This window comes from Manacus candei, unplaced genomic scaffold (genome assembly GCF_025592945.1).
Source record: "Manacus candei isolate 608988 ecotype Guabito, Panama unplaced genomic scaffold, ASM2559294v1 h1tg000028l, whole genome shotgun sequence".
Classification (NCBI taxonomy): domain Eukaryota; kingdom Metazoa; phylum Chordata; class Aves; order Passeriformes; family Pipridae; genus Manacus; species Manacus candei.
In genome coordinates, this window is record NW_026138076.1 from 27,234,909 (window position 1) to 27,249,085 (window position 14,177).

The following is a 14,177-nucleotide window of genomic DNA, read 5'->3' on the forward strand; positions in this document are numbered from 1 at the left end:
ATCACAGGAAAAATGCCCAGATTAGCAATGCAGTGACCTTGGTTCAAAGAAAGCACTTTAATATGTGCCTTCCTGCCAAGCATATGAGAACTCCCGCTGATTTCGCTGTCACATCAATGAGGTCAGCCATGGATTTATCCAGGAACTGAAAGGAATTAACTCCCTTCACACATACACACCCCATTGAATAATGGCCAGAGTGGTCTGCGCCTAATGGTGCAGATGTGACTTGTCCCTCCCCTCTCCCAGTGCGGATCAGGAGTTTTACCTCTCCTCGAATGAGACTACCCATGCATTTTATTCCTACTTGCTGAATTGGAGGGAGGGGGATATCAAGAAAAATGCTATACTCAACTTATCTTTTCCATACCCTTTCTACTGAGCAAGCCTAGAGAAAATGTGCTAGTTACCTAGCATGCAGAAATACTTAAATAATTTAAATGCTTGAAACTGCAGAGACACAACAAAGGTCAGAATCATTCACCTGGATAAAGAAATGCCTTTAAAAGATAGTGGTGTGTACTGATAGAAGCCTGCAAGCAAACACAGCAGTCCAAGTTTTCAATATCCTCATATAACAGGGTAGTAAGAGGGAATTTTGATGAATTCCAGGTGTTCTCAAGTCAAGTTCCTAGTGATTACCTATCCCCTATAAAAACAGGGACACGCTAGTTCTCAAAGCTCTGTTATAAAGGTATTCTGAGCAGTAGGAAAGGGAAAGAAGACCTTAATGTTAGAAGATACTACACACTTTAGCAATACAGGAGAACTCAAAATATAAAAGTCCTCCTGATCCAAGTAGCACATGGCTAAACCTGTCATGTAATCAGAACCAAACCACCCCCACATCTGGATTTAATTATGTCATGCCATTTTATAGCAGTCTAAGAAAAGTGAACTGGGGGTAAAAATAATCCCAGAGTAATTCTTGAGTCAATCACACATATAAGAACCTGAGTGAAAATGGATAACAGACAACATCAGCAGACTGAGCATACAAAGGTTCTTATTAAAGGCAAGAAAAACAAAGAAGTGTACAGACAAATGGCTCAGTTCAGAATGAAAGCACCTCCCACAAATTTCTGTATGGCCTATAAAATTCAAGCAAACCTACGAAACGTGCATACTTGAAAGAATGGAGTTCTGTTCAATATGCTCTCGCTGACTTGAAAAGAAATGGAATTCATGGAATGCTAAAATGCTTCAGAAATACATATACATATTTAAAACGAATTCTCCATAAGAAGTATTTGTATGACTGTATGTATACACAGCAACTGTAAGTTACAGGGAGAAATCTACATAAGAATTTGTAATTAATTTTAATACTTGTAATTAATACACAAGTAGCATGAATTAAGAATTAAACATGACATTTAATTATTTATTCAATGTGAGTCTAAAATCAACTAAATTATATATTTTCATTTGAAAACAAAAAAGTCTAGATAGTTTTCTTGCAAATGTTAACTGAAGGGAAGGAACTTAAAGTCTTTTGAAATATTACCTAGCCAGCAAACAAGCTTGGAGATACTGTATATTCTATCTCAAGCAAATAAATAAATTTTAAAAAAACATATATGCAAAAAGCAATACCAATGCTATCTAAATTAGTAAGGGTTTTCTGAAGGTATGCAGCACGAAATAAAATTATAATCTCTATAACCTGGATCCAGCATCACTACATTAATATGAAATGTAGCATTTTTACATTAATATGAAATCAGTTCCATCTCAGTCTGCTTTTTGTTCTATTTAACAGACACTTATATTAAAAAAACCTTTCTTCCAGCCTTCATTCTTCTTATTGCTTTAAAAGTAATGAATATTCTGTCTCATTCCTTGAGCGAGGACCCTCTGATGCTGTTAAAACAGTCACAGCTGCCCTACTGCATCACAGTGCTCTACCAGGGCCTTTGTGTTGACCCAGGCTACAATATGTATTAAATTATAGCTCACACACTGTGATTCTGTTCGCATGCAAGGAAAAAAATCTGTGTGAGGTAATATTGCAGTGTTTGGATGAACAGCAGGCCTTGAAAATTTGTGTGCATTCACTTGTGCTTTTCTGCATGCTCGTCAAGGTCAGCAATGTGGCACGTTTAAAGGATTGTTGTTTGCTCTTGGCTGCTTTCTGACTCAAGTTCAAGCTGAAAGAGACCGCACAGAGGGCGGCTGTGATAATTGCAATGTAATTGCTAAAATTCAGCAATTGCTTGGATTAATGCAGTTACTTTAAAGCCATATTTCTTGGTCATTTTAAGGAGAGGTTAAAGACAGCAAAAAGCACAAGTCAGCCAGAAAGGAAGCTTATATTGTAGTCCATTCCACTGGCATCCCTAGATATGATGATGCCTAAAATCCCTTGATACTGCAGAGGATTCAGGAGCATTAATGTCCACAGTACAAAATAACAGGACACAGGCACTCTGGAAGAAAATATTCTGCAGATTGAAAAATCTATTTAATTTGGGAATGAGGGAAAAAGTCAACTTTTCCCAGTAGCATTTCAAAAAATGAAACTGAAGATGGTCCAGTCTTTTTGCCTTTCACTTCCTTCCTCATCCACAGTAATCTCAGACTCTACAGCAAGTTCCAATACCACTTTTTGGAAGGGGAAGAACCCACAGAGGTATTTAATATGATCCTCAACAGAATAAATTACCATTCAGATTTTTTTTCTAAGAAATCTTGTTACAGCTATACTTAGGAACTTGCTACACAGAGGTACTGAATGCCATGATAATTGCCCAAAGCAGCATTTTGTTGTCAACTGTGCATTTTTAGTGCATTTTGGTAGGATGATCTGAAAGCATAGTAATTTTATATTTCTCCATTAAGTGACCATGCTTCAGCATTTAATAGATTGACAGTATTTAGGGGCTAGTGTCAAATCTTTCATGCTAGATGTTTGTCTCATTAAAAACTTCAGCCAAAATCATTGAGACTAAGAAAAATCAGATTGCTTTGCATGACAAAAATTCACGTCTTTATTTCAGAACCACTAAAATCCTCTGGTTTGCAGTAGAAGCCTGAATATTAAACAATAGGGAGTGGTTTTATTCCAGAAAATGAATTTTTTAATATCTCATGAATATGTACACTAACCCCACTGTGTCCCGATGCATACTCACTTGGGAGACAAATTTTTTATGTGATATAGGCATGTTGCTTTCTCTCCTTTCCTAGTGTTTGTGTGGCATACCTTAAATATAAACCTTGCAGCAGAGAACAATATTAAACAAGGCACATCACACCCAGTTCAATGAAAGGGGACAGTTTAAGTTCACAAGGCACTGAAGGAAACTCTCTGGTATGAGAAGTATTCCCATGGGCAGCTCTCTCAGAAGAAATATTGTCTTACAAAAATTCCCCAATATGGAATATTGCTCTTTTTATTGCATACTGTACTAACACTATTTCCTCACTGTCAGGGCTGTTCCTTCCCTAATTGCAACTATATTAGCCAGCTCAAGAGCTCATGGTGGTCAAGGAGTGCGCTTTGCAGGTGAGCAATAGTGGAAGGTCTTGGTCCAGACAGAACCAGTGGAATCTGTTCAGTGAATGAAGCCAAGTGAATGGGAAAAAGAGACTCCTCTGTCACTGTATTTTTCCAAGTTGGCTCTCTGTGGGATCATACTTTTGCTATAGCAAATAAAATGGTCAACAATTGTTAGTAGCAACAATTAAGCCATACATTGTGCCTTTTGGAAAATGATGGATGGAGTTTCTTGTACCATCCTCAGCCCAGCTGCACTCTTTGTCAATTCCTCCTTCATTAAAGTTGTGCTATTTGAGCTTCTGTTCTGAATCAGTAGATAAACAAACTACTGTGGACTTCTTTGTACACAAACCCATTGACAAATAGTCCTGTGAAGAGACAGCAATCCACTGACCTAGAGAATTGCACTGCCAGTGTGATAGGCAGCCCTACACTTACTTTTAGTCTCCTCCCTGATTAAAGCAATCAGCTGAAGGGCTCTCTTACACTCTCTTTACTATTTAATATTCCATTAAATAGTTCGCTGGAAGCACAGATGATGACATACTGATGTTCAGCCACTTCTTGCTCTGACAACACTCGAACTTTCCTCAGTGACAAAGAAAGGGGAAATATATTTACAGGAAAAAGCTTTCCACATGATAGGGCCAGAGTAGTGTGGGTTTGCTGCTCCTGCAGGATCTAAGCCATTTTTTCTCAAATCAGGGTTGCATAACATCAGCTGGGATTTCTCCAAGGGCTAGCTGGCTGAGGACCAAGGAGCATCAAAGAACTTTCTTCTTTCTGCTCTCCATAGGACTTGCAATCAGGTGAAGTCCTCTCTATGTCTATTTGCTCTCACCCCTTCAAGAATAAAGGAAAGCAAAACCTTTCAGAAAACATTTTAAGGACAGAATAATTTTTTAAAAGGATTACCTTAAGCCAATGATGTGACCTTTTGTCACCCCAAAAGGATAAACTCACACTTTTCAAGAAATAGAAGTGTTTTGTATGGTGGTCCTCCCTTACCTACATTCTGTGATGCTGACCAAGAAATCAGCATTTATGGAAAAAAAGGAATTAGCTGCAGTTATTATTTTAGTGCATCAACAACTAAGGTCAGAAACAAAGCAAACCATCATGTCTCCTAATAATTACAGTGAAAATAATGATCTATTTTCTCATCAATAATTATTGATTTCTAGAAGACCTTTGATGTCAGAGCATGGTGTTCATTATAAGCACTATACAATGCTATCTATGCTACAAGCACCACTCTGTTAACTCTCAACATGTTCTCAAAAACAAAAGAAAAGCTGAATAAATTCTCTGTTTCTCATTTTGAAGAACAGAATCTTAATTTCATAGAGAAAAAGAGTGCTTTGGCTATTCCACTTTGTAGAAACAGTGGTGGTTGGAAGCCCATTTGGAGTAAAAATTTGCCATGAGTATATGCAGTATGAGTTATGTTCACTTGTAGGATGGCTATGTCTTGGCCAAAGGTTAATAAATATATTGTCCTGGGAACTCCAAACATGCTAAAATAATTTGGCTGTTAGTTATCTAATTCTTTAATCCATTTTCAGCCTCAGTGCTTTACTTTTACATAGCAATTACCTAATGTCTCAGCATTATCTAAGGACTAATTTAAAACCTGAGAGCCACACATACTCTAACACAGCTAGAGTAACCTACAGATTCAGGTATGTCAGAGGGCAACACTCAGAATGTCAAGGGAGTTGATGTCAACCTCCTCTTTCAAAAACCTAGCCCTGACAAGACTAGTAGTTCCAGCAGGAACTACTCTGCTAAGACAGAGTCAAAGACACTAATTTCAGTGAACCTATTTCCACAGAAGAGTGGAAATTGGTTCATTACAAGGCATTCAAACAGAAGTAGCTCAATATTAGTCTGCAAACACTCTCATTATTTAAAAAAGCCCCTTGTGTCAGTGAATTCCCACTGAACTGAAGGAGGGGTGAACAGAACAGAAAAAGTGTTTAACTTTTTTCAGTTACTCCCCTAGACAGGTAAAGGAGACTCAAAAGTATTGAAGCCTTTAAATTAAGACTACCTATCTTTCTAAAAGACAAAGAAGCTGCAGTGATTTGGTTATTTCTAATCTACTGTCTTTAAAATTAGGTCATTACTTTTAAGAATGCTTTGAAATAAATGAATGATAGGACAGGATTTCAGAATGTTCTTAACACTAATCCATACCACCATGGGGATAAATTGCTTTGCTTTTAACCTTCTAGCTAATCCATTTGGGAATCACATTATTGTCTCATAAAAAAAGAGGCACCCATCTTAATATTCCTGAACTAATGAGTTCTGCAAAATCCTTTCAAAGTACTAGCTAACCAGATTGATAAACCACTGCTTTATCCATCCAGATCAAGCTGGTTTTATGATTAATTGCATGCTTGCAAATAATCTTTCAGACTTCTACTCATTGTTCCTTGTATGAAAAAAAGACAGACATTTTATGAGTACAACAGCCCTTCAAGTTTGTTTGCTTCCATTCGTATAGATCCTTTCAATTGCTTTCTGGAAGGGTCAAGCAATGCTGTCAAAATATATATTTAAATTTAGTGTTTAATATGTCACTAAAGTGATACAAGTTGCAGTGTCAATGTAAAAAGAGATATTATTGCAAAGTATAGTTTCAAACTGAAATTAAAAACTCCTTGGAACTTCAAGGATCCTTTAGAGTTTTTTATTCCTCCATATACAACTAGGTTTATCACTTCAAAATAAAAATGGCAATTAGAAATCCTAGTGGTTTATGCAATATACATTTCCAGAAAGAATAATTACAAGTTTGGCTCAGTTATATAGGTTACCTTGCTCAGTTAAGTTACAGTTTGTATTCACATGCTACAGCCTTGCCTCGTGAAAAATGATCTGAAGAGTGTACAAACTGAAAAATTTAAATACCTTCAGCATGGAATAGTGCATTATAATGTGGCTTTGTAAACTAGAGAGTTGTCCTGATTTATTTCAGATGGCAGATTCAGTCCTAGTTTACGGGTATAAAAACTACTGTGTACCTTACACCATATTATTCAAACAAAAGGTAGCAGAAAAGGTGATTTTAACAGATGTGGGACTGCTCCTGAAATCTACTTGTAAGCTGGATAAGGAGCACAGTGATGGGAAAAATCAGTCTTGTGGAAAATACACATGAAGGCTCTCATCCCATGTTGTGATCCCCACTGTTCACCTGCCTGAATCACAGCACATGGTCCATGATGAGTCAGTTACTGTCTGATGGCCATGTGTCATGCTGCTGCTAGCTCATGCCAATAATGAACATTGACATTTAGAATCTGTAAATAACTAAAGGTAAACATGCTTCATTAAACTTATTAATGAATATTATTACCTTAATAATTAAGTTTATCATGAACCTTAATAACTTAGCAATTGACAATAATGTCTTAATGATTTTAAGGGGAATCTTCATTGGTGGCCCACAACTATTTTGTAATTATAGTCATGTTTTGGTCAGTTGAGTTACTTTCAATTAATATACTTCATTAACTTAATAGCTAAACACTACCAGCCTAAGGGAGACATTCCAAATGAATCAGTAAGACAACTTTGAAATAAGGTCACAGTAAGTGTATGTCATTTTCTAATTTTAATTACATGCGTTTTCAAGGCCATGTCTAAGAAAACTGTTATCCTGACAACCAATTCAGATGTAACATATTACTGACCTCTGTGTTCTGAATTCAGATGAAGAGTCAAACAAGAATGGTGCTAAGTGCATGCTAAGGAGGTTTTTGTAGTACAGCTTTTATGCAGTCTGGGGACAAGTCAGAATTTCATATCAGGTGTAATGACTGATATTTAATAAAATGATCTGACACTGCACGGCTTCTTAGGAAATAATCAAGTCCTGAATAATTTGATTTAAAAGAAATTACTGCTCATGCTGTTATTTTTCTCAGATTTTTTCTTCATGCAGAGCCCACAGAAAACAGCAGCCATTATCAGGGATGATTAAATAGATTGAGCCTACATGTGGTTTGATGTTTGAAGATCAAAATCCAAAACTCAGCCTAGGTATCTGTGCTGTGCTAAGTTACATTAATTGGTACTCTAGTTACCTTTTTATTCCTCAACTAGATGAGCATAATGGTTTTCTTCCAAACAGATTTTTTCATCTTAATAAGTCTCAAATCACAGAAGTGTTTGTGTCAAAGTAGATAGAAATTCGAAGGTGGAGGAAAGGTAAAGGAAGGGAAGGAAGGATAAATTTCTCTAAGATGTTTATGAGAATTTGTCCTTACCTATCTCGTTTGTCTCAAAATTCTTTGTAGGGAATTAGAAGAAAGGAGGAGCCATCACAGAACACTAACTAGAAAGAAAAGATCAACATGGAGACTTAGTCTTTCCTATGACTACAGTAGAGAGAAGGTGGTCATGGAATACAGGATTCCCAGTTTTAAAGGACAGATGGGGAGGGACACACTTCCTCTATGAGTAGCAGTGAAGAACACTAAAACACAGTTACAAAAAGTTGCTTGGTTGTAGTAAGAAAACAAACTTGGAATGACACAGAACTCCTATCTTGAAAGGGAAGGAAAAAGGGAAAGAAATACTGGAAAGGACTATATTCCTTTTCAGCATGTTGGTAAGTAACAATGGATTTGGCACTATTAAATCTGAACATTGAATACTTTGCAGGGGTTACCTGTGTTGGCAGCTCACCCTGTGCTTTGGATGGAGAATACTGAGAATTCTCTTGAACAGTGGGCAGCTGCAAACTGGCTGGACAAGACTGGTCCAGTGCAGTCACTGGTGTACCGCTTCTTACTGTCTAAGAGAGGTCAATCAACAGGTGAACAGGTTTGCCTTCATCGACTGCCTGGCTTTTCTATAGGCTAAGGTAAAGGATCAGGCAGTTTCACACCTCCCAAAAATATTTATGTGGCAGGGGGGAAACCAGCAAGGCAGCCTGTCACAGTGTCACTGATCTGTTACCGGGGGTAAAGGTATCTGAGCGAGCATGGGAATGCTCACACCTCAGTGCCTTCAAAGAAAGTTACAAAGCATCGATGCATGTAATAGCAAATGAGGTTTCAGCTCAGGGCTGCAGCACCAAGAACTGCAGGGGATTGTTTAGTATTCAGTGAACATATGCCTAAAAAGTCAGTGCACATGCTATCAGAATTTCAGCATCCTGCTGTGCACTGATGAACTTTGCTTAGGTTTCATCAGGATCCATTTACATTCTGGATAAGAGATTTGGGAGGAAAACTGGTATACAATGCAAAGGGCAAAATTAAAGGCCAAAATCTGCCTTTCTGGATATCTCTCAGGAAGATGTCTGAGCAGATTTTAAATAAAACACCCCTGAAATTTTCCATCCATGTCCCACATCTTCCAAGAAGAACTTCTGAAATTATTCAGGACACATATGAATAATTTCTCTATATTTTAGAGACTTAGGCAGGGACTTTCAATGTTTAATCCAAGCAAGCAGTGGATTAACTGTCTTGAGCTGAAAGACTGCCAGCTGACTACTCTTCCCCACACACATGGCATTTGATGTCTGCCATTTTAATATTTTGACATTTTTGTGAGAGACATTGTCCTGAAAGGTCACCACTTGCCTCAGCAGTTGGCTGACTGCCACTCAAGCTTGGGAAGCTTAGCTCCACAGCTGTCATCAAAAATGACCATTTTCAGTGCTAAGTTTCAGAGAAGCTATGAATTTCTGACTGTCTATAAGGGCAAAAGGAGACAAGAGGAAGGAAAGAGAAGCTTCAAAATTACCTTTTACTTTCCAAAATGAAGATAGGCATTTATACACATATGTAAGATGAGGCTGAAGTATTGCAAGAGAAGCTTATAAACAACAGATTGATCAAACATACCTGTGTTACAGCAGCATTATCAAGGGGGTTATACCATTAATATGTTTGCCCCTCTCTTGCAGCAAACAACATAACACACATACTCTCTCCCTAGTCACTTAATGGCAGTCACCTGTTAACTGTGAAAATGACATTTTCACATGGCTCACGAGAAGTTTACAGTACCGCAGTGGTCCCCAAGAAATAACAAACCTATAAATAAAGCAAGAAACATGACGCAGCAACAGAAGCAAACTGACTGCAACCTGCATTTCTTGTGCAATTATCTGATATTTATACTTGGTACTGACCACAAGCTGTTTTCAATAAGCAGAATTCATTCACAGCACAGTAAGAATTCACTAGCCATAAACTCGAAAGGACAATTACACTACAGAATCTTTGAATTAGAAAGGAGAATAAAAACCAAGATGCTGTTTCTTCAGTGCTACGAGACCAAAAAACACTGAAAAATACCAATTCTCTTCCTTACAGTATCACTGCAACACCAAGAAACCTTCAACTCCACTGCTTCCCAACCACCTTACTATCCTGTCATCATGCCACACAGCAGATAAAGATCATCTTCATGTATAGACAGAGTGAGATTGGTGAAAAACATGCATTGCTCACCGTGCTATGTTCATTGTTCTTATCAGGTCAGCTGCAGACTTACTGGTGCCCCTTATGATGACTATTTGTTTGCATTTCTTATAATAAGGTACTGCTGAGTTTCCGAATCAGAAGTCCCGGTCTGCATTTATGGATTTTTAAAGAAAAGACTCACGGTGAAAAATACCAGGGGAGATTTCTCCCCTATGTGCTCACAAGTTGTCTATTACAGCTGAAGTATCTTTCTTGCTGTATATCTAATACTATCTAATCTAAGCAGAAAAACATCTCTCTATAAGTAACTCCTGCATTTGCTTGACTTCTCCCCTCACAGACAAAATGGCAAGCAGATATCCCCAAAATCAACAAACACAACCACAAACTACTTGCTCTGGAAAGCTTTCATGCATCCGTTTCCCTCGGCAGCTCTTCCACTGAAAGCCAGAACAATACTGCAGAGAAGCTTTCCCTGTCAGGATGTTTTCAGCTTTCATCTCTCTGCTTTTTCAAGCAGAAGACTGAGGTAGAAACCTTAATTAGCAATCTGAAAGCACCACACAGGCAAGGAATACTTACATTTGCAACTGTATTTGTGATATTTGCGCACTGATCCAGCGACTGGTGATTACAAAGAAGAGAAAGAGCTTTTTAGGCTGCCTTTCAAGTCTTGCAGCAGTGAAACGAAGGCTGTTATCTGAAAGCTACTCATTTTCTATATGCTGTGCTCTACTTGCTTCCCATGTGCATACAACACAGCTGCCAGATTTAATAACCATGTCAGCCTGCTTTCCCCATAAAGCAGCAGAGAGATGACAGGATGAAGATGAAGTAGCCAGCGCGTTAATCTGTAGTTATGGCTGCACTAAGCCTTGAATGAATGTCACGGTTTTATTGCCCTTTAAAAAAAAATAAAACAAATCAACACTATTTGTGAAAAAAAAAGCACAAAAGGATTTCAGAAATGTCAATCCATACTTGCCTCAGTGACATTAAAGTACATTAAAGAAATTTCTCCTTTTTTTTTCTCAGTTAACAAATCCTAGGACTTGTGTTAATTTCTTTTTCCTACATCCCAATCTTTCAGAATACATTTTTCCTAGCAGAGTATGCCTTCTACCCCAAAAGAACAAAACCATTGACTGGCAAATTAATTGAGCTTCCCTCCTCTCCAGTTCCTCTCTGGAAGGAAATATTTCCATACCTGTTTGTCTTTGCTGACTTCTTTCAGGAAAAAAAAAGTTAATAAAAAAAGGGTAAAATTCTCTTTTACCATTTAAATTCTCCCACGCACAGTGGTTCCTAGAGCACTGGACTTTAGTATCTGATGTGGTCAGTTCACTGCCAAGGTGGAGCATCGCCGTACCTCCAGCTGCAAAACCAGTTCCATGTGAGGGAAGGGTGGCCAGACTTTACACGAGCAGAGAAGGTGCCACTCATGCAATCAAGAACAACAAACTAAAAATAAACAAAGAAGTGTTCAGTTGAATTTGCAACAGTGCAGGGATGCCGCAGAGGTCATATGACATCTGTGCGCGTCTTTTTCTCTCTCTCATTTATATTCCCTTCACTTCCCTTGGAGGCACCTGTCTCAGCGGGGAGTGGTTTCTGTGGAAACTACGGACAGTCGGTTTTCCCCTCAGAGAAACTGTTACTATGGAAACCTTACATAATGTATATGGCCTACATTCTTTTTAAAAATAATCTGACCCTGAAATTCTCAGTATAAAATAAGAGCTGATCTGTCTGGGGGGCAAGAAATATAGTTATTTAATAACTGCATTAGAAATATAGGATTAAAAAAATCCAAATGGTGTTATGAATTAAATGAGAGTGTAGGGGGCATGTCATTGCATCAGTCACAAAGACAAAATAATTTGTAAATGCCAGTAAACAAGGTCCATTATTTAGCACTTGTGGGAAGCAAGGAGGAAGGGAAGCATATACTTGACATCATGGCTCAGTGTAGCAATCAATACCACATCTTGCAGAGTTGAGCTTTTCCCTGTGTGTTTATTTTTCCAGCAACCAGGACCTCAGTTAAAGATGTGAGCCCAAATACCTCTTACATCTACCCCATTCACAACCGAAAGATCAGCTTCAAAGTCACTTACCCTACACTATGAAATCATGCTGTGTTAAAACTCAAGGAAGTGCCTGAAAGGAGCTGCATGAGTCAGTGAGGCATAGCATGCAGTGGAGCAGAAGCATAAAAGGCACACTGCTGTTTATATGACTTTCCTCTCAGCTCAGAGGAGACAAACCTGTCCACAGTCATGGTGGGCAGGGCAGGTCTGTCAGATTGCATTGGGGACATTGGGATGTAAGGGCCCCAGTAATGGGGCTGGGCAGGGTGAGGGACTTTTGCCTTCTAAGCAGCTGAAGACCTGGTGGGTCGGGAATGACATGGAGTGGTAGTCATGTCACAGATGTTGTGAAACGGGCAGGTAGATGTCTCCCTTCTCTCCCCTATCTGCAGCCACCCTTGCAGATAACCCTTTTACTGGTAATACAAATCAAATCAAATCATTAAGAGGGCACAGCTACCTGTTTAACTCTACACAAAATTGGTGATTTCAGTTGGAACAATATTGTTAGGGAAGCTTTACTAAAACCCTGCCTCTGAGATATCTGTGTTGTGACTCAGTGAACTGATACCTCTCCTGATCTGTCAACCTAGCAACCCTTATTAACATGAAGCACATTATTATATATAGGGGACTGATTTTTCTTCTCCACTCCTATTCAGAAGAGGAATAAGAGAGGGTACTCGGCCTACAGAATATTTCCCCAAAACTTTAGTGAGGTCTTGCTCCACTCCCCTGTGCAAAGGGGCTCTCCCGATGGGACAAAGAAGGCATGAAGCATTGCTTCAAACCCCACAGCATTTATCTTCCTTTCTTGTGTAGTGGAGACACTCTAACAAATGACATTCATGATGCCTGAGGTGGTATTTGGGATCTGGCTTCTCCAAGCAGGTGTTCAAGACCAGGGTTTCACAAAAAACTTGCTGGTGCCACAAGTCATGAGACATTCTCTAATACAAAATCCCTCAAAGGGGTTTCTCTGTACTGGGCAAAAGTCCCTGGAGTTTTAAATTAAAGAAGAAAACTGCTCCATAAATTGCATTGAATACAATGTAATACAGAAGATCTACTCTGATGATCATACAGAGCAGTATTTTGTCAGAGGCTGTGCACACACACCTTTTTGTATGTGAAAATCAAATGTTGTATGAAGATGTGAAAGCATTAATATTCTTTTACACAGAAAAACAAAGGAGATTTGATGCATGGTGTTAAATTGGTTTTGAGAAAGTTCAGCATCAGCAGGATACACTCTAAAACTTAAATGACTGAAACTTTTATGATTTATTAAATATCACATTCCTAGGCAAACATTACACAGGAGTCAGGCCCCTCTAACTTTTGAACCCCAGGGCTCTCATGTTCTATCCACAGGACATACAGCCACAATGTGTTACAATCAATCTTTTGCCTTCTAAAAATAAAAAAATTAAAAAGTAGAAATATTTTCAACAAGACATCCTACATCTACTTCTGAATTAATCTTATATGAAAAATTACAGAATAATTAGACAATGTCTAGTGAAACATGTATTTATTAGCCCTAGGAAAGACAATATATTCAAAAAGAAAACCAATAAAAGGAAAAGATTTCATAAGCAGATTAGAAAGAGCTAAGCTGTCACTTAAACTCATGTAGTTCTGACATTTTGCTATGTAAAACCTTGAACTTCAAAGAGTACATTGCACAAAGACAGCAACAGGGACAAATTGAGAAATGAATATTATAACAAGGTAAAGCGATGAAGCTAACAGCTTATTTTTAAAAAAAAGAAACAAACATATGACATAGAATGAGAAGGCTCAACTATTTTTCATAGCTGTGCCAAGTCTCTCAACACAGAAAGGCCTATCACAGCAAAAGCCAACATGGTTACATGACTTCTGGACTGAGCTAAGTAGCATCTAGCCAGCTCAGAGTGGAAGCAGCATAAACTTGGATCCCTCTCCATTTATCTACGTAGATATTCTGTGTGTTTCCAATTCATGGACACCTGTGGCTTCCTCAAGCAAAGGACAGGGTGTTTGGGTACCAACCTCAGGAGTGGACATTTCACTAGTACCACTGTGCTTCCAGTAATTTAACATACAGCACTTACATTTCTTACCTCAAACTCTGATCATGCTGTA

General features: G+C 38.3%; 1 protein-coding gene across 8 annotated transcripts in view; it reads right to left on the reverse strand.

Moving 5' to 3' along the window:
* Positions 1-11,535, reverse strand: part of TRIM2 (tripartite motif containing 2) — a 91,158-nt gene extending 79,623 nt beyond the window's left edge. For 2 of the 8 annotated variants that reach the window (XM_051790544.1, XM_051790538.1), the window contains exon 1: positions 11,234-11,535. The gene's annotated coding sequence lies outside the window, so the exon portion shown is untranslated. Of the gene's footprint in view, positions 1-9,984; positions 10,417-10,539; positions 10,860-11,164 lie in introns of those variants that run through there. The other 6 variants (XM_051790552.1, XM_051790548.1, XM_051790535.1 and 3 more) reach the window with 5 other exon arrangements.
* Positions 11,536-14,177: the final 2,642 nt, after the last annotated feature.